This window comes from Protopterus annectens, chromosome 9.part0 (genome assembly GCF_019279795.1).
Source record: "Protopterus annectens isolate FY-2018-M chromosome 9.part0, PAN1.0, whole genome shotgun sequence".
Taxonomy (NCBI): Eukaryota; Metazoa; Chordata; order Ceratodontiformes; family Protopteridae; genus Protopterus; species Protopterus annectens.
Window position 1 is genome coordinate 433,748,301 of NC_056743.1, and position 26,576 is coordinate 433,774,876.

At 42.0% G+C, this 26,576-nt stretch overlaps 1 protein-coding gene across 1 annotated transcript in view; it reads left to right on the top strand.

Annotated features, from left to right (window-relative positions):
- Positions 1-26,576, top strand: part of LOC122811252 (pyroglutamylated RF-amide peptide receptor-like) — a 921,192-nt gene that overhangs the window by 246,294 nt on the left and 648,322 nt on the right. The window lies entirely within an intron of this gene.

Here is a 26,576-nt window from a genome sequence, read left to right on the forward strand (position 1 = left end):
AAACAACACAACCCCCCTCCCCTCCAACCCACACCTTCAACTAGTAATCTCCCCACTGCCTTCTCTTTTTCTCCTGTACCTACCGCCAACATAAAAAAACTCTTAACTAAACTTAAACCCACCAAATTAGCAGCAGACAACCTCCCAAGTGAATACCTACAAATCGCAGCTGATTGTCCTACCCAGTATCCATCTTGATTAACCGATCTCTGTCAGAAAGTTACGTTCCCACACTGTGGAAAGTATCACATATAATTCCCCTACACAAAGGCGGACCCTCCGCAGAACTAACCAATTACTGCCCCATAGCTATTCTCTCTCCATTCTCCAAAATACTAGAGAGATGCATACACTTTCAGGTCTCAGACTACCTCCTTACTAACAACCTCCTTTCCAGTACTCAGCATGGCTTCCAACCAAACCATAGCACCACCACTGCCTTACTCTCCTTTACTAACACTATCCTTCAGCATAAAAACAGTGGCTATCTCTCCTCTGCTACTTTCCTAGACCCATCTAAAGCATTTGACATGGTCCCACACAAACAACTTATCTCTGTCCTCAATAACCTATCCTTCTCACAATCAGTCACCAACTGGTTTGAGTTACCTGTCTGACCGCCAACAATCCGTTGTATGGCAGAATGACATATCTCCCCAACTACCTGTCTCCATAGGGGTTCCCCAAGGATCCATCAATGGACTCCTACTCTTCTCTGTTTACACCAATAATCTAGCCTCTGCCACCAAACATGGCACACTTATACAATACGCAGATGACTCGACCATCATCTGCTCAGCCCAGTCCCTACCCAAACTGCAAAAAGTCACACAGGAAGCCTTTTCCTCTATTGAAACATGGTTATCCAATGCCGAATTAATACTCAACCCAAACAAAACTAAACTACTCTTCCAACCCACCAAACATACTCAAAACAACTCTCACTTTAACATCACAGCAAAAGACAACACCACTATATATCCAACTGAACACACCAAATTGCTAGGAGTGGAAAGAGATAAACTAAATTTGACATTCACATATCCATGACCATAAAAAGTCCACAAAAAACTAGGAGCATTATACAGACATAAGCAATTTCTCACCAAAGCAGCAAAGATTTCAATAGCAAATTCCCACCTTATCTCTGCCCTACGTTATGCCTCTCCAATATATACCAACCTAAGGCAATGTGATCTAAACAACCTAGAGACCTGCTACAATAAAATCGCCAAATTTGCCACAGGGGCATCCTACCGTAGTCACCACTGTCACTTGCTGAACTGGACTGGCTTGAACTCCCTCACCTCCTTCAGTGGTATCAACTCTCACTCGTCCATAAACTAATAAACCATCCAGTAAATGTCCCATCCCTCCAGAATCTACTCCAACCCTATCGTACCACCAGACCACTAAGATCCAGGAACAAAAATCACTTGCAGATCACTAAAGCCAATAACTCTGCTGGTGAAGCACTATTCTCTTGCGCCATAGCCAAATTATGGAACTCACTCCCACCCACAATTACCTCCATACCATCATGCACCCACTTCAAAACTTTACTAAAAGCGCACCTAAAAACATGCTGGCTATGCCCCTGTAACTCCCACTCTAATATCATCCACCCCATCCAACCACTACCTTTCTCTCCACTCCACTAACTACCTTGATTATAGCAAGCTCAGATGCTCATAAGCCTAGTACTTATTATACAGCAGGAACTTCTCATTGTAACATTTGTTAATGTCTGTTATGTACTTCACAGATAAAGATTCTAGTTGTCTACTGATGTACTATGTTCTTCATCTGTAAATATGTTGTAAGTAATTGCTATGTTAAATTGTTAATCGCTATGTAATCCAGTGTAATTTCTGTCTATTTATTTTACTGTGGAGCTTTTCTCCCCGTGCCTCCGCTGAAAATGGACCTACGTCCAGTCGGACACTCCTGGTCAACAAATATAAATAGGTTCATAGGTTCATACTAGGCTATCTGCCCTAGGGCATTTATAAGCCTAGCCAGAGTGTGTGTGGCTTTCACCATCCCTTAGGATGAGAATACTATACCCATTAGTTTGCTGTGCCTCTGTCCAGCAGTGACACAGAGATGATTCCTGGGGTAAACCTACAATCTCCCATCCACTCGTCAAGATTTCTCTTGAACAGTCAGTGAGGGGCTCTGCCTCACATGGACTGGGATTCTGTTCCATAGTGTAGGGAGTCTCTGGGTGATGAATCTGTCCCTCCAGCACGTCCTATTTATATCCGTGTTGAGGTTTAAGTCTCTTGCTCTCGTGGCTCTGGTGGATTTGGATTTTTTGAGGTGGAGCATGTCAATTAATTCCGGGTTGGACATGGCCTTGTATGTCAGGCACAGATCACCTCTGAGCAGACGGTATGCGACTGAATAGAGCTGGAGTTTCTTCAGTCGGGCAGCGTATGACATATGTTTGAGCCCCTTTATCCTTTTGGTGAGGAACTTTTGGGGTCTTTCCAACTGCTGCAGGTGTCGGGTAAGGTACATTCCGAATGGGGCGTTGTACTCAATCATTGGTCTGATAAGTGAAGAGTACAGGGGTACAATGACCTCTCCTTATCTGGATGTGAATCCCTTCATGATCAGGTGGGCAGGCAATGTAGAAGGTCTTCCTAACCACTTTGGCAATGTGAGTGTCGAAAGAGAGGTTACTGTCAACTTGGGTCCCCAGGTCCCTGATAACTTTTCCGTGTTTAATGGATTACCACCTATGTGGTAATTAGGGGTTACCTTGTTTTTCCCAAAGGGTATGACTATACATTTTTTGGCATTTAGCTTAAGGCCATGGCTCTGGCACCAGTTATCCATTTCTATGAGACCTCTCTGGAGGATGTCTGTGTCTGATGGAGTGTCAATTATGGTGCCCAGTTTGCAGTCATCTGCAAATTTTGTCAGCCACGATCGGCCTATGTTTGCCTGCACTTCAGAAAAATAAATGCGGAACAAGAGGGGCCCAGGACTGAGCCCTGTGGCACACCTCGTGACCGGCTTAGAGTCTGACATGGCACCAGCAACTCTAACCCTGTGGGTTCTGTCCTTGAGCCAGTTTGCAACCCATCTTGTGACATATGGGTTTACATCTAAGCTGGTGAGCTTTTCTATGATGCCCGAGTGGGGTATTGTGTCAAGCTTTGCTAGGTCAAGGTAGGCTGTGTGAACTGCCTTACTCTCATCAATGGCCTTAGTGACTGTTTCGAAAAAGTCGACCAAGTTCAAGAGGCAGGATCTGCCCTTGACAAAGCCAAATTGGGTAGGATCCAGTGTCTGTAGGTCCCCAATGTCTTTATTTATGAGTTGCATTATGATCCTCTCCATAGCCTTGCAGACAAGGCTCGTCAAGCTTATAAATAAATTAATATATGCAAGGCCTCATTTTTGCACATTAAATCTTGATATTTTAGGACTTGCACTTACAAGTCTTGGAATTTAAAACTGTTACCGAGTTATTATATAGCAACCAAATTAATTATTACTTTTGGAAAAAAAAGAACGGCTTGTCCGTTTTATAAGCTGTCACTGTTCCTTGCCATTATGTGTTAGCTCCTGAGGAAACTGCCCCCTCTGCCCTACCCTTTCAGCAGCTGTGGTTCATTTGAGATCTTCAGAAGCCTGGAGATTTATGTGCATTACAGATTTCCTCCTAAGCATACACTCCTGATATCCCTTACATTTCTAAGAGCCATCTGCTACCACAAATCCCTGGATACATTGACATACTGTTAACTCACATGTGACCTAGAGCACCACACCTTCACAATTCAGCACAGCATTCCCCTCTGACTGCCCCAACCTGCAAATCAGGTACATGCAGAGAAGATTAGGAGTAATTAGCAGGGCATGGAGCAATGGTGTGGTCTGCTTAATGTGTGTCATAGTTAAGCATTAGTGCCCAGGTCTGAATGTGAACTACAGAGGAACAAAACCATAAGTGGTTCATTAGCCTTGTAATTTTATTTTTTTATTCTTTTTTTGCCAAAAAAAATCAATATTTTTTAAACATGTAAAAACAAATGAAATTCTTAAACTACATGGTGTAAAACACAGAGGGTCCCTCCGTCACATCACTGACTGTACTCCCTGCTTATTAAGGACATGTATCATTAGTCCCCATATGTGCTGCAGTGAGACCTTGTGTCTCAAACTATAGAGGTCATTAGAGGGCTGTCTCACTGGGACTTGCTGCATCCAATCCTACTTTAGTATCATTACTCTCGGACTTACTGCATCCAATCCTACTTTAGTATCATTACTCTCGGGCTTGCTGCAGTGGCGGTGGTGCAGTGGAAGCGTTGTTGCCTCACAGCAAGAGGTTCTTCCATTCGATTCTCGGCTGGAGTGCGGGGAGTGCCTTCTGTGTGGAGTCTGCATGTCCTCCCCGTGGTTGGGTGGGCATTTGAAAGATGCATAAATGGGCGTGTCTTTGCTGAAGGTTGGGCGACAAGCTGGCACCTTGGCGTTTGTGAAAATCTACTGCCAATCATTAGCAGACCGGAGTTCTGCTGTGGTGACCCCTAACCGGGAAAAGCCGAAAGACAACAACTCTCTGACTTACTGCATCCAAACCTACTTCGGTATCATTACTCTGCATATCCTTCCTACAGCGTTTCACATCTTAGAGCTATTAATGCATAGCGGGGTGTCTGTTATCCAAGTAAATGTACTTCTCATTGCAACCTGCCATTCTTGATGTTGTTTCTGAGGTATAGTAAAGTTGGACAGTATTCAGATTTTGGTAGGCATAAGTAGTTACTCAGTAAAAGTTTTGAGACTGCTCCATATAACCCAAGGAACAGATGATGCACTTTCCAGTATGTGCAGCATGTCTCCATTACAGTTCTAATACCATAGCAGAAGAATCCCCTCTGGAAATATCCTGCCACCATTTTTCATTAAGCAGAAATTAAATAGGAACAGCATTTGTGGCACAGCATTTTACGGCACAATGAAAAAACTGTCAGTCAAGTTTACTACAATGTGTAACTCGGTGCAGAAGTGCTAAGGATGTTCCTTCCACCTGACACTGATCTGATTGTTTCAAATGCATTTCTCAGCTGCTGCAATTTATTACTACAAAACAAGGCATATTTGTGATGAAGGAATATGGGATGAAATGCTACATTTTCAGAAAAGTTATCTTGGTATCCAATATAATGAAACTTGGTGATCAGTTTGTCTTTGGGCTGGTAAAGTGTCTTTTGGGATTTTACAGTAATGACACTGCATTATGGTTTACTTTGACATGAATTCTTTTTATTCAGAAAGAAAAATGAGGCTGAGTGGAAATAGTAATTTGTTTCATTCCAGTTACCCAAGTATAAGTAATAGCATGCATCCCGCAATTACAATGCAGGCTTTTAAGAAAGCATCCTTTTCTTTCTTAATGACCTCATTAGCTGAAGCATTAGTCATGTAGCAAATTGGAAAACTTTATCTATATCACTGACATTCATTTTTTTACCTATAGTGTTACTGCAATTTGCAGAACTTCAGCTGTCCATCCAGCTATCTTTTCTCAACCAGTTGTCCTCGTGAGGGTGGTTCCAAGCAGAGTAGATCAGACTTTCCTATTCCCAGCAGCAATCTTTAGTCTGTACTGTTGGATCTTTACACATTCACAAGCAAGAAGAGAGATATAATCTGAAGAACCGCATGCTTCCAGTAACAAATGGGTCTCTCCTGAAGACATGAGGTTTTTACTTTTGACATATGACGACTCAATGATGTGAACATATTCTGGACGTATACTTTGTTCTGCTCCCTGAGCAGATGTATATCTATTCCTCATGGAAACAAAGTACAATGCAACATGGCAGGCTATCACTGTGAAATAAATACTTGTAAAACTTTGCATTTACTATCTGTGTATAAAAAGCCATAGTCCGTCAAACATCTTTAACTGTCTTGTGTGATTTTACTCTGATGTCCAGGTGTAATAAGTTCCCTGAATATTTGCTGAGACCTCTCAAAAGGGGACTGGCACATGACCTTTAATACTTGCATGGCAAGTGCATGGTTTTACAAGCATTTGGCTGTCACTGCTTCATTATACTCTGTTCCTTTTAGAGGCAGGTACGACTTACTTTCAGGTCAGGGATGCACCATGTATTCTAATTTATCTGTACCAAGTTGTCATTACTGCATAAATAAAAAATATTGTACATTTCTGCTGAAAAGATATATAATCTCGCTCATATGCCCTAGTTATAATAAGGAATTCCTTCTGGTGAACTGAGCCTGGAATGCCTCCCACAGGAAGCTCCCTGAGGACATCCATACTAGGTTCTCAAGCCACTTTAAACTTAGACCCTTACAGATTAGTGAGGTCTTCAGTCTGTGATGGAGAATGGTGTAATGAACCCTTCTGGGTTCAAGGTTGCAGCTTGCTTTCATGATTTCATCCATGTGGTCATTCTACAAAGCTCATGATCACAAGCTAAGGTGGAGACATGCAATGACTGGTGAGCCGAAAGCTTTATCCTATGAGTCCACTGAAGCTTCACCAACACGATCCAAAACAAAGCCTACAGCACTGCATTCACGGCTGTATGAGTTTGCTGGCTGCTCTCCTGATCTCCTCTATCCAAACTCACGAACAAGATCCTGAGATACATAGACTTCTCCACTTGGATAGATTTCCATTTCACTTGCACAGAACAAGTTAACTTTTCTTAAGAGAACCATGACCTACGATTCTTGAAGGTACCCCAGCTATTTAATTTCAAATAGCCTAGTACATACCTATAAACCTATCGGCCCTAGGGCCTATATAAGCCTAGCTAAATGAGGTTCCCTGGCTTTTGCCACCCAAGAAAATTATTTTCCTGTGCCCCTGTCCAGCACCGCCACAGCAGTGATCCCCGGGGTGAATTTCCTGTTTCCCATCTAATTGTCAAGATTTCTCTTAGAGGGCTACTGAGCTGTACTTGACATGAATGGGTGGCCTGTTCCAGAGCATGGGAAGTTTCTGGGACAGGAATCTCTGTTTATTGTGGTGACAAGGTTTAGGTCCCTGGAGCATGTAGCTCGGAGAGATTGGGATTTCATTGTGTAGCATGTCCATCAGATTTGAGTTAGACATGGCTTTGTATGTTAGGCAGAGGTTGCCTCTGAGTAGGCGATATGCAATGGAGTAGAGCTGGAGGTTTTTGACCGTCTGCATCTGGCACCTGTTTGAGGCTGGTATTCCTCCTAGTGTGGTATTTCTGTGGCCTTTTTAGTTGTTGCAGATGTCTTGCGAGGTACTTGCCAAAAGGGGCATTGTACTCTATAATGGGTCTGATGAGGGATGAGTAGAGAGGAACAATGACCTCTCTCTTTTCTGAAGGAGAACCCCTTTGTGATGAGGTGTCACATAGAAAGATTTCCTGACTACTGTGGCGACGTGATTATCAAAGGAGAGACTACTGTCGACCTGTGTCCCAAGGTTTCTTATCACTCTTTCTGTGTTTAGTAGGCTACCGCTTATGTGGTAGTTCATGGATACAGTGTTTTTCACAAAGGGCAACGCACTTCTTGGCATTGAGCTTTAGGCCATGATTTTGACACCAAGCATCAGTCTCAGTGAGGTCTCTTTGTAGAATGTCCACATCCTTAGGCGTATCTATTATATGACTCCGAGTTTTCAGTCTGCGAATTTCATTAGCCAGAGACCAGCTGTATTAGCCTGGACTTCAGAGAAGTAGATACCGAACAGGAGAGGACCCAGGACCGAACCCTGTGATACTCCTCTTGTCACTGGTCTGAAGTCATATTTGGAGTTGGCTACTTTCACTGTGTGGGTTCTTTCAGTGAGCCAGCTGGCCACCCATCTTGTGACATATGGATTTATGCCTAGTCCAGTGAGTTTATCTATAATACTAGAGTGGGGGATGGTGTTGAAAGCCTTGGCGAGGTCAAGAAAGGCTGTGTATACCACTTTACCCTCGTCTATGGCTCTGGTGACTGATTCAAAGAAGTCAATCAGGTTTAGGATGCATGATCTACCTTTTACAAACCAAAACTGACTGGAGTCCAGAGTTTGGAGGTTACCTGTGTCTTTGTTTATAAGCTCCAGGATGATGCGTTACATGGCCTTGCAGACCAAGCTCATCAGGCTAATGGGGCGGTAGTTCCCAGGGTCAGTGGTGGCACTCCCTTTGTGGAGTGGGATAACCATCACTTTTTGCCATTCCATAGGCACAAAGCCTGAAGTGAGGCTATGGTTGAAAATGTTTTTTAGATGGGGTGCCAGTTCGTTCTGTAGTTCATGCAGAACAGAGCTTAGGATGTTGTCCAGTTCCATGGATGCTGCGTTCTCCGCTTTGTAGAGTGCAGTCTTTACCTGTGCATCCGAGATTATAGGAGCTTTGCAATCTTCTTGTATGGAAATGGGCCCTTTGGGGGGTGAGTGGGGGGTAAAGTTTGCACTGAACATGTCTGCCAGGATGCTGGCAATATCAGTTGTTTGTTAAATGCAGTGCCATTATGCTGTAGTTCTGAGCAGATCTGAGTGTTGCCATTGGGATTCTTGACATAGCTGTAGAAAGCTTTGTGGTTGTCTCAAATCCATGGCGATTTTATTTTCGTAACTAATTTTGGAGGATTTTATGAGGGATCTCAGCTTCTTCCTGAGGCTGACCAGGGAGTTCCTGCAATCTTGGGATTTTACTCTTTTTTTGCAACAGTTTCTTTCTTCTGTTGTAGAGTTTGTTTATGGCAGGGGACCACCAGATTGGCTTCCTTTTTTGGAGGTTAGTGTCTTTTTTCTGTTGGGGATGGCATGATCCATGCACTCATGTATGTGCTTATACAGTGCTTTTGTATACGATTCAGTAGTCGTGTCTCTATTTTCCATCTATGTGGGTGACGTGAAGTTGGCCACTTCTGACTTAAGAAGCATGAAGTTGGCTTTGGAGAAATTTTTTATGGTGGTTTCCTTAATGGTGGGGGATGGGGGGCAGGATATGGATGCCTTGAGTGATTAGCATGCGGTCGGACCTGACCAGTGAGGAGTTGACCTCTGGCATGGAGCATCTGTTACCCATATTAGTAATGACCAGGTTCAGGGTGTTGCTGCACTTGGTAGGGGTATGGACAAGCTGATCCAGGGCGTTGGAATTGATGAATTCCAGAAAATGTTAAGCAGATGAGTTAGTACACGAGTAGTTTTCCTAGTTGATGGTGGGGTAGTTGAACTCTCCCAGTATTTAGGGTATTGGACTGTACCTTAATATTATCCAGTACATCGAGAAACATGGAGTGGTTGTCCTGGGGCATGGCTGGGATCTGTAACCAGCTACAACCTGAATTGCAGTCTTGCCCAGTGTTAATTGTACTTGGATAATTTTGGATGCATTATGTTGCGCAACTAGCCTGGAGGTGTGGATATCCTTTATGATTATGGACACGCCTCCTCCTTTAGTGTTTCAGTCCAGGTTAGGTGGTCGAAAGGTATGGTAAGAGTTGTAGCCTGGTAATGCAGGGGTGCTCTCTGGATCCTTAAACCAGGTCTCTGTCACTGCACAGATGTCGATGTTCTCCATCTTAAGGAGTGCCTTGTGTGAGTGCATTTTGAGGTTTAGACTTCTAGCATTGACTAGCATTACCCTTAGATTTAGCTTGTTTGTATCTACTATGGTGGCGTATTTGATGTTTGAGCCTTGCCTAAAAAAGGCACTATAGGGGCTGCAAGAGCCTTAGCCAGTATTCGGAATCCCACACAGGTGCAGGCCATCTCTGGCAAAGCATCATGGTCTGCCGGTCATGTCTTCTCAGGCAGACAGATAATGGATCCACTTGGAATGACACCAGAAGCTTGGCCAATTGTTTGTCAATCATTTTGTCCTTGTACTGTGGTATCATTCTGGGTGGTGATAGGATGCTACTCAGGGCTAGTGTCATACCTGCCTAGGCTACATGGTCAGACAGCTCCTTCATGTCTCTCTTCATCTAGTCCAGGGAGGTACGTCTCAGGTCATTCACTCTAACATGGACAATGACAGAGTCCTATTTGTACTTGTGGAGTGACCCGAGTGCGTGCGTTATATGGCGGATCCTGGCACCCGACATGCAGCTGACAGTAACTTTTTCTTTGTTTAGCCTGGTGAGTGGAACATCAGTGTGCCTGACTATGGAGTCCCCTATGACTAGAGTGTTGGGTACGTTGTTATGCCTTATGGGTTGTGGTTGAGTGGCACACTGAGTTTGTGGGCTATGTGTCATTCAGGTAGTGTTGGAGGGTGATGGTTGCTTGCGTTTCAGCTTTGGAGGTCTCTGTTTGGGCAGATTTTTATTGAGAGCCTCCGCAGATGTAGGTGGGTTCTGTGTTAGTATCTGTGGATTTGGGTGGTGCAGGTTTTGATGGTCTAATGTGTAGAGTGTGATGTGGTGTTTACCTTCTCCTCTTGACTGTCTATTCCAGTCTTGGCTGGAGAGAGCTTGGCTTCCAGTTTGGCTATATAAGTGCATCTCTCACAGATTGTAGTTTTGTGTGGTAGGAGGAGAGGGTTGTCAGTGTGCATGAGGCAATTGCTACATTGCCCCAAAATGCCCAGATTCATCAGGTGGACAAGAGAAAACACCGGAAGCTGACCCTTAGACGTGCCTGGTTAGTGCTTATTAAAGTTCTAAGAACTAACTACCTACTCTAATCTAATCTACCTTGATTATAGCAAGCTCAGATGCTCATAAGCCAGTACTTATTATTATACACAACTTCTTCTTCTTAACATTTTGTTAACGTCTGGTATGCACTTCACAGATAAAGATTCTAGTTGTCTACTGATGTACTATGTTCTTCATCTGTAAATGTAATTGCTGTAAATTGTTATTCACTATGTAATCCAATGTATATCCAACAAATTTAAATAAACTGATTTCCTTTTGATAAGTGAGGAAAGTTGAGTAATTTGTAGATTATTTAGTGATTGCAATGAGATTTGAACAGTGCTGAGCACAAAGAAACAGTTTTGAGTGCTAAAACTAGAAAACTTGCTAGTTCTAAGGGAAAATCTGAAGAGCAGACTTTCTGGCACCGGTAATAGTTTAACTGTATTTAAACACCTCTACACGATGCACAAAGCAGTGCAAATACGGGTTTTTAAACAGAAAGATGAAAGGGATAGAAATAGCCCAAAATGGCCCCAAAAAACTACAGATTCTGAGCTAAAACCACTTCTCCAGCGACAGGCTGTTAAAAGCTCACCACTCGCACTGATGAACAGAGAAGCTTCCCTCTATCTTAGAAAGGTCTGGGCAACACAGAAAATTACAAACAGCTCAGAATTCAGGAAAATCTGAAAACCGGACTCTACTGGTTCTATATGGGAAACGAATAGAGAGAGGATTTAGTTTTTTTTTGTTTGTTTTTTCAAAAGGTAAAGCAGATACAGGAATGCAAACACTTTTAAAGCAGAAGACTGGCTGTCACACTTGAGTGTATAGCCCTTAACAGTTAAACAGTTGAAAAACACTTAAAAACTATCAATTAAAGTGCAAACAGTATAAGAATTTAAAAAAAACAGTTCAGTAGACCCTTTGTAATCTTTTATAAAGTATGCACACTTTCAGTATCTGTGGTACAGCTACGATGAATTACCTTGCTACTCAGCCCCTTCGTCACATCACTCACATGTGGATTACATTTTGTAACCCATCAGGTTTCATTGCCTTGGAGTATTGCCCCATAGTCCTTCCATGATTGGTGCAGGCTGTTTACACCTCTGAGTCGCACTGTATTATGACTTGGTGCCATTAAAGCAGTTAACCGATGTCCGTTACCCATCAGTCAAGCAGCAGCACACGGGATACTTTTTCACTTGTGTCTCTTGTTTGCAACATGCGCCTTTTATCACTTCACTCCAGTGCACTGCAGGGCACAAACGTAAAATGAAAGTTGTTTTTGGCTACTTGTCAGTCATAAGGTAAATGTCCTTTTTTGGACTGAACAATATTTTAGGTATCCAGAATAAGCATAAAGTGGCTTTTGCCATGTGTATATTTTTATAAATAAACTGAACTAATAGCAAAAATGTGAGGTTCATTGGTTTTAGATGGCCAGAAATGAGTAATATCCAAGTAGCCAAGCTGGCATCATGTGCTGTTTTTGAAGTATGCCATGCTTCCTTTATAAAATACTTTTTTAGGGAACATACTTGCAGAAGGCCACCAACTGCGGTGGTGGTGCTGCGGTAACGTTGTCGCCTCACAGTTAGACGTTGCCTGTTCAATTCTCAGCTAGAGCGTCTTCTGTGTGGCGACATGCGTGAATGGGCATTCCTTTGCTGAAGGTTGTGCGTTTGGCCCAGCAAGCCAGTACGTAAAAATCTACTGCCATTCATTAGCGGACCGGAGTTCCGCTGTGGCGACCCCTAACCGGGAAAAGCCAAAAGACACAAACAAACTTGCAGAAGGCCGCCACATTTTTAGAATAGCCTCTAGATAATCCATCCATTCACAACCCCTTTTTCACATTTTTGCACATTGGGTTGGGGTGTCACTTCCACAGTGACAATAGTACTGCATGGCAATTCTAGGTCAGACTACCTAAATCAAAACATTAATATCTTATTGCAGGCCGCCTGTAAGCTTCAGCTGCTAGCTCTCAAACCTGTATTCTGTACACTGCTTAGAAGTCACATAAAGTTCTTTGAAACTTGAATATAGCTGCAGAGGTTTCCAAACTGGAACTATAAATGCCAATATCTTGATTAACCCATCTAGTTGCTACTAAAAATGGTGATTATCCCCATTGGGAAATCCCTTGTTGTCTTTGAAGTGAAACATATGATTGTTACAGCTGTTGCATTAAATATCAGTTAAAGTTAAAACTCTAAAAAGATAAACTACAGGCAAATATTAACTTAAAAATAGTTTATCCCAGATAAATGTATGGCAAATGTGGCTAGACTAAAGACCTAGAAATGTCTCACTGTGAGGCTTCATTCATTCATTCATTATTTTATACAGTTACTTAGTAAAGGTGATCTTAATAACAATGAAAGACATACATTAATATTTCTTTAACTCGTATCCTTTAAGGGTATGTGAAAATATGGTTTAAAACAACTCATTATCATAAGTTAATTCCTCATAACTATTAGGTTGTGACACATCTGCATATAGAAAAGACTATCACCTTGCAGTATCTACACTTGCTTAACTACTGATGGTAGAGGAAGGCTACAGTATTTTCACTTACTCTTTGACTTCTCTTGCATCACAGCCACAGACAAAAATGTTATGGCTTCTATTATCTTTCTTCTGTTCTTACAAAAATTGTATAGCTGTCATGATACTATTTTAAGTATCTGTTACTACTACCGGAGAATGCAGAAACTTTCACTAGGGTATGTCAACTATGTAAAATATGAACACCTTAAGTTACCTTTGACCTTTCAGTCTTTAACTATATATATCTTGAATTTAAATATGAATCCTTCCTATATTAAAAGTTAACTCGTCTTTTCTATTAGCCAACAAATCATTTATTTTCTTTCATTCATCCGTTCTCTCTGTATAATTTTTCTATTCTTAATAATCTGATTTCACAAATTACTCATTATGTATTCTTAACTTTCCTTTTACCCACAGTCCTAAATTTCCATTTTTACAGTATATAGTGTCAATTGTATATATTTATATCTGCATTTATTGTAAATATTTTGTTTACAAAGGTAGGTGTGTGTGTGTGCGAGTGAGTGGTACGAATGAATTACCGTGCTAGCCACCTGGTGGTGTAAAAAAAAACCTTGGCTCGAGATGCTTGTCACTGCTGTAGTGACACCCCGACCCCTTGTGCAAGATGGAAAAAGGGGTTGAGGATGGATGAATTTTGTTCAAAGTATTAATTCTTCACAAAACAAGTAAACCATGCTCCACCTCAGACTTTAGACCCATTTCTATAGTTCTCATGTTAGCAAAAGTCTTTTGAAAAACAAGCCTATAACCAATTATTACACTGCTTCACTGATCAGCACCTACTTTGTGCAAACCAACATGGCAAACTTTGGCACTATGACCACCATCTGGTCACTCAGTAATGGCATATGGCTTTGGATAAAGGTGAACTACAATCTTTATGGAGCTCAATAAAGGCTTCAGCCCCGCTGATTGCCTTTTCCTCAGGAAAGCCCTACTCAGCAATAGATTCAGTAACAGTGCCACTCAATGTTTCTTCAACTACCTTTCTGACAGAGCTTTTAATGTCAAATTAGGTTCTTCCCACTCATCTGTAGTCCCCTTTCCTCAAAGGTATACCCCAAGACTCACATCTTTCCCTTCCATTCTCAATATATATCGACAATCTTCCGGAGTCAAACCAAACCCTGCTTTGTTTTACGTATGCAGATGACAGACATAAACAGATCTAACTTCTCATGGAGCAGCGTCAAATCCTTGCTCCAAGAATGCCTCTGCTCCCTCACTGGCTGAATTCCAGAAGTCTTCACCTTAATTCAAATAAACCTAAGGTTATTTTTTGTCACCCCAATAAACTAAAACATAATCATTTACTACTTGGTAACTGGGTAGGTAGGCTTTTCCAGAGAACATCTTTAGACACTAATATCTGGACTCTCTTGCTTGTACTGGTCACATGACCATAACCCTGCAGTGTTCAAGATTTCTGTGCATTCAGATCAGTACTACCTACTATGATTTAGACACTAAATCACAGCAGCTTCGGGGCTTTAAAGGCTTGTGATTTGTTGTCTGTGTCATGGGTGAGACTGAGCTGAAGCCCAGAATTTAAATTATGTGTGATGCTGTCTTTACAAGGCTGGACTATACTCCTAACAGCAACAGTACATTTATTTGTGAAGGGGGGGTGTTGGAAAAGTACCAATGGCTGAGTGGCACCCCAGGTGGCTTCCTTGACTATTTGTGCCTAAGGCTGGCCATGGCCACATAGCTGTTAAGCATGAATAAGTTAAACTGTAACATATGTTGTGTATTTCATGTATTAGTAGCAGGAACACCGATTTTCTACTTCAGAAAAATCATTTAATATTAGAATTTAAAATAGCAACAGTCAAATTTCAGTAAGAAATAGGCTGGATATTAATACACAGTCCTTTGCTTCCACTACAACTTTAACATGTAGGTATACTGGTAGCAGCTTTACCGTTTTCATATATACAAACAAAAAGAGGAGCATGGACAGCTTAAGTGTACAGCCTGATATAGCTGCGTAGAATATTAAATAAGTGCTTGTGATTAAAATGGCATTACTGTCTCTTTCCCTAGGGGTGCTGAGAATTTACAATTACTGTGTTTCTCTGTAACATCCAGCAAACCTATCCTAGACAATGTATGTGTAGTTTTCCTGTTGCAGTCATTCTTCAAACTGTTTTTTTTTCTGCATAATGATTGGTGGTGATTGGTGTTGCATTGCATTATATTGCATTCTACAACTCTTTATAACTCATTATTTTGCTGCTTTATGATGCTGTTAATGTCAAGTATGTGTGGGCATATTATGCCATCATCTGCTTTCCTAACTGACCCAAAATAATTGCTAAATGTATCCAACTGAGAAACACGTGACACAGCAGAATGCCTCCAGAAAAAAAGTTACAGCCTCCCTGTACTCTTCCTTCATCAGGCCAATAATTGAGTACAGTGCCCCTTTTGGTATGTACCTTTCCAAGCACCTGCAGCAATTGGGGAAACCACAAAAGTTTCTCACAAGGGAAATTCAAGGTCTTTAGCATCTGTCCTGTGGGGATCATCTGCAATCACTGTCACTTTATTCCGTTTCATACAGACTGCTCAGAGGTGGTCTCTGCTTTGCATACAAGGCAATCTCCAATCCTGCTGTATTGGATACTGCTGCATATCTGCAAGTCAAACGGTACACAGGTTACTCACACTAAACAACTTAACCTGGTATGTGACATTAATGAAACCTGCTTGAGGGACAGATTTGTCTCCCAGAGGTTACCACACCTTTGGAACAGACTCCCACTTCATGTCAAACAGAGCACCTCATTGGCCATCTTCAAATGCAATCTGGATGATTGAATTGGGTGACTGTAAATTCACCCTGGAAATTCCACCTGTGTCCCTCTTGGACAGGTGCAATATGTGCTGATTGTGGAAATAAGGGTAAGAACTTGGCTAGGCTTGTAAGGGCCCTAGGACCATTAGCCTAGTAACTTTCTGTGTTGTTGTCAACATGTCTAATATGCCAAGGTCCTACTTTGAACAATAGTCTTACAAAATATTGTAGATAAATTGAACACAGAAATTGATAAAAAGATGCACTTATTTGGGCGGAATAATAAAACCATTAAAGAAAGTCAAGTGAACCAAAGGAATAGAAAGCCCTTCTACAAGACAGGACTTTTTCATCACAGTTAAGTGAAGGAACTGAGAAATTGCCATTTAGAGATAATCACAGAGTCTGAGATTGAGATTGTTTCAGAGTAGGTCTCACACATGCATTCCGATGATTTTTGTACTGCAGATGTCCTTCCATATCACTGTTGCAGTATCCTTACATAAGGATAGCCCAACGTCCAGCCAGTACACCAAAGCCTGTAGGTCTGATAGGTGCTGCACATCACAGGTACGCTCCCTGCATAAGGCAAAGGGCATAACGATGATGTACGGACACAAGCACTCAGAACTTGTTTAGCACCAGTCTGCACGTCCTTAATGAATGCTGGTCTAAACACCCTTCTGTTGTGCTGGTTATCAAGCTGTTTTCACCCAAGTGCTCTGTTGGGGGTTTCTTCTCACCTTTTTTTGTTTTTTTTTTCGGGTATTTCTGTTCATGTCATCCAGGAATGGAAAAAGTCATTGTGGGAGGTAGATTCCCCATAAGGACCATCATGACAAGTCTTTTTGCTTGGGTGCTTCCCACGACCATACACAGCGCTCTTATCTGCAAAGCGCTTATGCCCAAGACCCTAAGTATCCATGTATCCTCCTTGACAATACAGCTTGAAAATCAATAACTTAAGCAGCTGGCTAAGGGAGCTATGGCAGAATTCTCCCATCCTGCCAGACAGCCATTTGCCAAAAAGGCCAGAAAGATTAAGCCTGATCTGGTTGCTGTCCAGCCTCCCCCAGATGGCTCTCTAGAAGCTACTATAAGCTCTGAAGTCCATCCAGTGATTGTCTTGGATTCCTCTGCCTGACCCTGTCTGAGGCTGGCATGGATCCAAATTCTCGCATATTCTCAGAGGCTTTTCCTATGTCTGTACCTGACATTGAGGGGAAACCTCAGCTGGTAATACCTAATGGACTGACTGGGATTCCTTAGATTTTAGTGAGAGAGAGAAGCAGAAACCTAAACATACTTCTCCTGTTAAGGATCCCCTCCGTGAACAGCAGGATTTACTTAGGGTCTGCTTAATGCTTTAATAGCCTTGAAGCCTCCTCAAGGGTTGTCTGTCCCAGCCACCCCCAGTCTTCCACCCTGTTAAGAGGTGTAGAGAATTGTATTCCTCAGATAAGGACTTGAATTCTGGAGAAGAATCCCTGGCTTATTCTTCCCAAATTCCATCCCCTCTGGACTATGGTTCAGAGGAAGAGGATTCTTTGAGTCCAGACTCCCCCCTGGAAGAGTTATCCTTTAGGGGTACTCTTGCCCACATGATGGAGTATTTTAAATAGGACTGTCCCCAGGTCTCTGACATTTAAAAAGAGGTATTATGAGCTCCTACAAATGGAGTTTCCCAAACCATCAGCTGTCCATTCTGTTTGGCTGCCCTTTTGGACACCTTTTCTGATGTCTCTGTAGCTCTTGACTCCGCCTCAAGCACCCAAGAAACCTGACAGGGTCTACAGTATCCTTGAGGATTGCAAGTTACTGTATCGGTTCCCTTCTGATTCTTCAGTGGTCTCCGTTTCTTCTGATAAACCCAAGTTGCTGCCATCTACTAAGCACCTTCCTTCTGATAAGGATAGTAGAGCCATGGAAAGGTTTGGCAAGAAAGTTTTATATTGCTGCCATCTTGTTTTTCAGGGCCACTAATTACCAGACCCATATGACCAAATATATTTTTTCCCTCCTTTTCCTGGTATCTAAGGTGGAGTCTGACCTTCCTGGCTCTCACTTCTTATGTTGCCCATAACTTGTAAAAATGCAGCTATGATGCAGCTGATGCCTATTCCAGGGCTACTGTCATTGGTGCAGTGATGAGCCTAATTTCTTGGTTACCTCTTCAGGCTTTACCTGATATTAAGGACAGGCATGTAGATGCCCTGCTAGATAAAAATCTTGCTAAAACAGCTGTTGCTGACAAGTCCCTCCAGGATGTGGGTAAGGCTTGGAAGGAACTCAAACACATTTTTGTCTCCCCATCCCCAAATTCCAGAGGAATTATCCTTTTAAGTCTGCCTTTATTCATAGACTTGGTTTTAGGCGTATTCCTCCTGCTAAGTCTACTCAGACTCCTGCATCCCAGCAGCCTTCTTTTCAGGACAAGCCTGTTTCTATTTGATGTTTGGCTATCCCTTTCCCTTGGTCAGGTACTGTTGATGCTCCATCTTTCTCTATCTCTTCTAAATTGACATCCATCTTTCTCTATCTCTTCTAAATTGACATCCATCTTTCTCTATCTCTCCTAAATTGACATCCATCTTTCCCTATCTCTTCTAAGTTGACATTGGATCACCTCAGATTCTTGGGTGCTGTCTATTAATCTGCCAGTAATATTTCAAGGTTTGGAAATCCCTTTCCTCCTTTTCAGGCATTACTCAACCTCCTCAAAAACAGCTTCCTCATTTTCCAGAGGTTCTGCCATCCCTTTTTGATTAGGGCACCATTCCCAGCTGGGGAAGGAGTTTTACTCCTGAATGTTTTTGGTTCCTCGGAAAGAAGGGTACGTGGAGACAAACTCTGGATATGCTTAACACCTTTCTCAAGGTGCCTTCTTTCTGGATGTTGTCTCTTCAGACTGTATTTCCTCTCCTACTTCCCCCCGGGCATTTTTGGTTTCTCTACACCTCAGATATACATATCTTCACCTCCCCATTCACCCTCTGTTCAGGAAATTTGTTTCTCTGTCTCTTCCTTGCATTTTCAGTTCTCTGCTTTACCCTTTGGCCATTCTAATGCCCCATAGTCATTCATGTCTTGCTCCTGTCATTGCTTTTTGTAGGCTTCCGGGGATACAATTTTTTTCCTACCTAGACAATCTGCTCATTCAAGCTCCTTCTCCCAGCAGTATATTGCAGGATTTTAGTTTACCATTTATCTTCTACACAGTCTTAGATTCACCAAAAACATCCAGAAACCAGTCTTGATGTCTTTTTCCCAGGATTGTTTTCCTTGGGGATAGGCTTCAGTCCGTTCTCATGCTGGCATCTCCCCCTGCTCCTAAGGTTTGATCTCTGACAACCTTTTTCCAGTCTTTTTCCTCTGTCCTCTCTCATGGCCAGGAAATGTCTCAGGGTTATGGGATTTATGGCCTCACTTCCACCAGACTCCATATGAGAAATGTCAATGGTACCTCAAATAAGTGTGGTTTCAATCTTGCCACCCCTTGGCGTTCCCAGTTCCTTTTGTCTCAAACTCAAGCTGCAGTGGTGGGTTTGTCAACTAACTCTCTCTCTCTCATTTCAGGTCTTACCTTCCAGGCTCCCTCTCCCTCTCAGGAGCTGTTCATGGATGCCTCAGACTTTGGGTGGGAAGCTTCTTGTGACCTCCTAAAAGTTCAGGGTCTCTGGCCTCCTCATCAGAGGTCAGACTTTATCAGCGTAAAAGAGATGAGAGCTCTTGCACTGCAAGCTTTTATTTCATCATTCATCCTAGGCCCCTCAAAAGTCTTCACAGACAGTACCACTGTGATATGTCAACAAGCAGGGGGGCCATGAGGTCCCATCTCATTTGCAGACTAGTTCTGTGGGTCTAGAATCTAGCTTTCTAGCATCAAGTGACTCTCAAGGCAGTTTACATTCCCTCAGAGCATAATCTTTTGGCAGACTCTTTGAGCAAGTCCAGAACACAGGCTCACGAATGGATGCTTCAGAGATATGTTCCTGGACATAGTCCATCAGTGGGGTATTCTTCCCCACTGAACAGGCAACTTTCTCTCTTCTGTTTCAGAGTTCCAAGCCCTCTGACTTGGAAAATGGATGTCCCGTCTTTTCCTTGGAAGGGAATGTTTCTGTACCATCCTTTCTCTGCTGCCGCAAGTTCTGTACAAGATCAGGCAAGAGTCTATAAAAATCTTGCTATTGACTCCCTTTTGGCTCAGACAGCATTGGTTACCCCTTCTTTCTCACTAAACCAGGGACAATCACCACAAGTTACCTCATTGGGTGGATCTTCAAGACAAGGGATCTCTTATCCATCCTCACCTGTCCACTCTTCAGATAACACTGTGGGTTATAGGGTTTTGATTCCTTTTTGTCAGCTCTTTTCTGAGGACATCCTGTGGGTTCTGCAGTAGGCCAGGAAACCCACTACCAGAAAATCATACATGTCCAAATGGAAAATATTTTCTCTGGTGCCTTTCTCACCATCAGGATCCCCTATCTGTGAAGGTTCCTCTGGTTCTCTCCTTACTTATGTGATCTTCTTCATGCTGGGTTAACATATTCTTAAAGCTCATCTGTCAGCAATTTGTCAGTCAGCCCTTGAAATCCTTCTCTGCCCTCTTGGTTTGAGGACAAGCAATTTCTCAAAGGCATCCTTCATATTAGGTCTTCCAGTAAGCCTATTCCATCTTCTTGAGACCTCAGTTTTGTACCTGAAAAAGTGACTCTTCTTTTGAGCCTGCTTCTTTGCAACACTGTACTTGGAAGACTGTTCCTCTGTTGGCTCTTACTTCAGCTAAGAGAGTATCTGAACTTCAGGCTCTCATGGCTATTCCTCCTTTATTAGTTTTTCACAGAAACAGGATTCGAACTAATCCTTGTCTGCCCAAGCTGGTCAATGAGCTGTCCATTATCAGTCAATTCATCTTCCTTTCTTTTTCCTTCACAGGCTGGCAGCGAAGAGGCTCTTCACACCTTGGATTTGTGTAGACAGCATAGGTATTATTTAGATAAAACTTATTTGCAAGACTAAGCATTTTTTTTCTTTCTTTTCATCCCCGAACTTTGGGTTTGGCTGTTTTTAAGCAAATCCTGTCCTTCTGGATTTCTAAGGCCATTTGCTTTAGTTATTCTTTTCATGGCAAATGTCTTTCTTCATCTGTAAAGGCACTCCTCTGGTGCCCTTTTCAAGGGTTTGGATACCAGCTCCATCAATGAGGTTGCTGGTTGTTCCTCTGTGTATACTATTGCTAAACATTAAAAGTTAGATGTTCTCGGAAAGGGCATGGGTTTGTAGAGGACTGTTCTGTCTTCCTCCTCCCAGGCATAATCTTAGCTGTTGTACTCTCCCTTATGTAAAGATTACTGCAACAGTGATATGGCAGGACATAGTACAGTTGTGTAAGATCTTACCGTAACAGTAGATGTCCTCCTGTTGCAGTATTCATTTCCTCCCTTCTTCCCTCTGTTCTAGCTTTTGCCCTGTACTTTTGTTGCCCTCCTTGCCCAGGGATCCTTATTCTTTTATTTCTCCCCCCTTTCTTTCTGGATGTACATGTTCTGTTTTGTCTCTGAGGGTATTCTGTTCTTCCTGGGGCTTTTCAGTTTGGAGATTTTGCATCCGTATATCACCTTTATGGCTACACCTTATGTGGAGAGCAGACTTGACATGGTGCCTGTAAGACCTAAAGGCTTTGATATACTGGCTGGAGGTTGGGCTACCCTTATGTAAAGAATACTGCAACAATGAAAAGATGGACATCTACTGTTGTGGAAAGATTTTGCACAATTGTACTTTCTTCGGTTACCACTTCTGATTACAAACTACCAAAGTCCAAAGGTTTAGCAGAGAGGATTATGGCTACGAGTAGCCTGTGACCTCATGCTGTAGTCCTGGGTTTGATTCCCTCAATTGCTTTTTGCAGGTGTGACTGTTATTTAAGCAGACAGTACTCCTAGGTCACCCTGTAAAGTGCAGGCCCATTTGCCTTTGTCTAGTAGATGGCGCAGAGTATTACAGCTGTGTGCTGTTAATGAGCATCACCCTTCTGCATGATGCTGAGCAAGTGACTTAAACAACACAGAGGCAACTGGGGATTTGGGCTAAGTTCTTCAATGGTCTCCAAGACTGTATACCAACAGCCTACAAACCTACCAGACCATGTGTACTCATGACTTCCTCTGAAGACTTATCCTATCCAGTCAGCTCTCAATCTTACTGTTAAGGTTTGAAGTGTCATATTTTGTTTTCATAGGATTTACAATATTAGCTACCTAGTCCCGTACTTTTACATCTTTGGCTTTTCTTTATTTATAGGTAATCTAATGCAAGTGTGAGTCATACTGTGGAACAGATTCTTCATTCTAAGACACGAAGTATGCAAAAAATGCTAGAAAGGCGAATTGTCAAATGCATAATACCAGAAGCCTGACTCGCACCTTTTTAAAATTCTAATTACATGTTTGAAACTACCACATCTCCCTTAATTATACATACTAGGGGTTTGCTCCTGCTGAAAATGGTTTATTTTTAATATAAAAAAAATAATAATTTGGTTGTATGTTAATTTTCAGTTATTAGGCACACATGTATGTAAAGTATACTGCACTGAGTATTAATATCCCATAAGTCTAAGTGCATACAGAAGGTCATGTGATTGTGTTTTACTTAGTCACTTGCTGCGAATTTAGTAAAAAGTACATATACTTATTCAATAACTCCTGTGTGTAGCCCAACTGTAGCCCTTTTCTAACCCTAAAAGATGACCGATGTCAAGTAATGTTGTTCGTGGAAACGTACTCAATACTAAAAAACGGTATATTAAGTAATCGAACTTTTTTTTTGAACCTCAACTCAGAGTTGAGGTATACAGATCAGGGAGAATGGACACTTTTTTGGTGTACAATAGACTTGGTTTGCATTGTAGGAGGAAGATCTCTTCATTTTTAGCACTAGGCCAGGCAGAAATACCTTTTATATCATGCAAGAAGAGGAATCGAGTTATCTGCGCGGACTCATCTAGTGCGCTGTGCTGATCCCTTATCTAGCACCCCTCAAGTCTAAAGTTGAAATGCTAATAAAAAAAGGTCCTTTGAACGATTGTCAATCCTAAAGCAAATCAAGTCTATTCTAATCTACAGCAAAAAAGAAAAAAGGTCTCTTCTCTGTAATCTGCACCTCTCAATTCTGAGTTGAGGTGCAATAAAAAAAAACTTTTAGGTTCATGGGTTCATATGTGTGTACTAGGCTAACAACCACAGGGGCCTTTTTAAGCCTAGCTATACATCCCAAATCTCTGAAAACTTCTGATACCCTTAGTAAGTGTAAGCAAGGCTTGGAAGATGAACCATTTACAAGCAGAGGCTTCTGTGATGAACCATTTACAGGCTGCCTATGTCCATTATAGACATAGATGCTAAACCAAAGCTGTATTTTTTTTTGTTTCCCATCCAGTTGTCCAAGTTACAGTTGAATTGGGTTTGGGAGGAATTCTGCTTCACATAGATGGGGAGCCTGTTTCGGGTAAGTAGTCCTCTCTGTCATACATACCTTTCTCTCCAGTAGATCCTATTTATCTTCCAGGAAAGGTATAAATCTTTGGAATGGTTCATTCTGGTACTGTTTGTTTTGTGATGTGCAGGAGGTCCATCAGGATGGGGTTTGACAATGCCTTCCATGTCAGACGTAGATCCCCTTTCAACAGCCTGTAGGAGACCGAACACAGGGATAGGGCTTTGAGGTGGTCTGCATTGGACGTGTTACTTATGCTGTGTATTCCTTTAGTGATGAGTCGTGGGCATTACAGTTGGTGTATGTGCCTGGTTAGGTACATACCAAAAGGGGGCATTGTACTCAATGATAGGTCTGATAAATGCTGAATATACAAGAACAACGACTTCTTTACAACTAGATGCCATTACTTTGTTTATAAGAAACATATTATGATTTCCTCACTTCTGTAGACAAGTGATGGTCAAAGGCTAGATTACGGTCTAAATATGTCCCCAAGTCCCTGACTACTGGGTTGACTCTTAGGGGTGTGTTGTCAATAGGTTGTGCCTACAGGGGAGCAGAGCACAACCATCCCCAGCAGAGCAGCATGGTTTGTTGATAATCTCCTTCCATACTGAAAAATATCATGTCACCTTAGAATGACACCAAAACCTATGCCAGTTATTAAAGTCAATCATCTTCTCCATATTGTGGCATCATCTTCTGAGAAGGTAAAATACTGCTCAATGCTAAGCTCATACTAACCTGACGCATTCGGAGAGCTCCTTGATATCTGTCTTCATATAGTCTAGGGAGGTACATCTCCGGTCTTTTACACCCACATGTACTTGTGATCCAGTGACTTGAGTGCATGTGTAATATGGAGAATCCTGGCTCCTGATAGGCAACTGACTGTGATGTTCTTCTTAGTCATCCTGGTGAGATGGACATAAGTGTGTCTCACAATGGAGTCTCCAAAGAACAGAATGTTGGATTGTGTGGTTGCTTGTCTTATGGGCTTTAGAAGTACATTCTCCATGAGATGTGGCTGTATGTGTTGATGCGGATGTTTTGAAAAAGTGCATTTCGACCTGCTGAATGCATCTGTTATGTGTACTCTAGATCATCTTTGGGGTTTAGGAAGGTCACATTTAAGTGCCTCAGCATATGTATGTCTATGTACAACATATGTGGATCTAAGTGTCTGCTTTGTAATGTGTGTGATGGTTGCAACATGCATACTATTAACACCCAGATTGACATTAGGAGTGATTTTATGTGAGAGCTTTGCCTCCAATCTCCCTGTGTAAATACATCTCAAAAGTACCTTTTTAGTTTGAGAATTAGCTGGTTGTCGCTAAACAAGAGGCAATTTCTAAATTGCATCAGTATGCTCATATCCACCAAGCTAGTAACAGAGGTAGTAGGAAAGTTCATATCCATGGCAACAGGTCCTTTTATTAGATGGAAAATATAAAGTAATGTCAGGTGTATCTGGTTGGCAACTATCCTAGCTGAGGGCAAAAACCATGAAGATCTTCTCTTCCAGCTGTTAACAAGCTGTGTGATACATATTTATTTTATTTATTTTATTTATTTATCATTTGTTGACCGGGAAAGTCCGACTAGGTTCCACAGAGCCTGTTTTCAGCGGAGGCCAGGAGAAATGCTCAGATGCATGTCTTTGGAATGTGGAGGGAAGCGCAGGTACCGGAGAACACACGAACAACACAGAACAACATGCAAACTCCACACAGAAGGCACCCCAGCTGAGAATTGAACCGGTGAACCTCTTGCTGTGAGGTGACAATGTTAACCGCTGCACCACTGCGCCGCCCTGTGTAATATATACAATGCCACCCACAAGTTAATCAAGTTATTTAATTCCTCAGTGAAAATAAAAAAAGGTCCCCAGTCACAATATCAGCATGCTTGTACTACACTACATGCCCATCAGTATCTGCCAATCATGTCCCCTAACACCTTGCAGCAAATAGGCACACCTTGCACTCAAGGCAGCTCTGCCTTTTGCCTCACACTAGCTATGCTTCTGACAATGCAGTTTCCCCACTAGCTTTCTTGAAGGTTCTCTAGATAGTTGTACAGTTTGGAAAGGAAGAGTACGCTCCAGCATACAGGGAGTACCCGAGTCGGAGACCTCTCCAGTTTTGAACTAGTCATGACTTTTGCTGTTGTAGTGGAGAGAATAGTGTGTGGGAAGGTGAGAAAGTAATATCTGAGGATGCCACAAATTTATTGCTGTAGTTATTACTTGTGTCTTCCAATCGTCCTGAAGTATGTCTGCCTTCTTATGATAGTGTTCAGCTGCTTGGTACTAACAGTCATACTGTGGAGCTAATGATACCCCATCCAACTTTCTGCAGTACTTCGATACCCCATACACCTCTCTGTAGTACTAGCAAGGACACCGATTGTTTGACTTGCTCACTTTGTCATGACTGCTTTTTCCTGGAGCTTTACTCCTTTGGTCTCCTTTGAAAATGGCTTTGGACTAGCAGTACTAACTACCAGTCAACAGAATATATATAATAACCTTTGGACTAGCAGTACTAACTACCAGTCAACAGAATATATATAATAACCTTTGGACTAGTAGTACTAACTACCAGTCAACAGAATATATATATTAAATTGTCACAAGCAAAATATTTAATTTATTTTTTATTTTTATTGTGAAGAACAGAGTCTGTTTGAAAAAGAACTATAAGAAAGACCAAGCAAACTGAAAGTCTTTATTGTGTAATACTTTAAATGTTTTGTATTGGAGGCCCGTAGAATATATGCAAATGACCCTTCCCTTAAGGACAGACGATATTTTCAGCTACATGCCTTCTGAATGCCTGTGATAAAGTCCAGTCTCGGGAATTCAGAACTGAAGTGCTTTAGCACTACTTGCATGGATTGCTGATTGCTACGTTTTAAAGGGAGAAAACAGTTTCCTTCCCCCAGGTCAGCACATGAGAACTAAAACACTTGAGCTTTCCATTGGACTATGTAGCAACTGCCTTTTACAGATCGCGCATTGGGAGAGGTGTCCGACACTTCCTTAGGTGGAGTG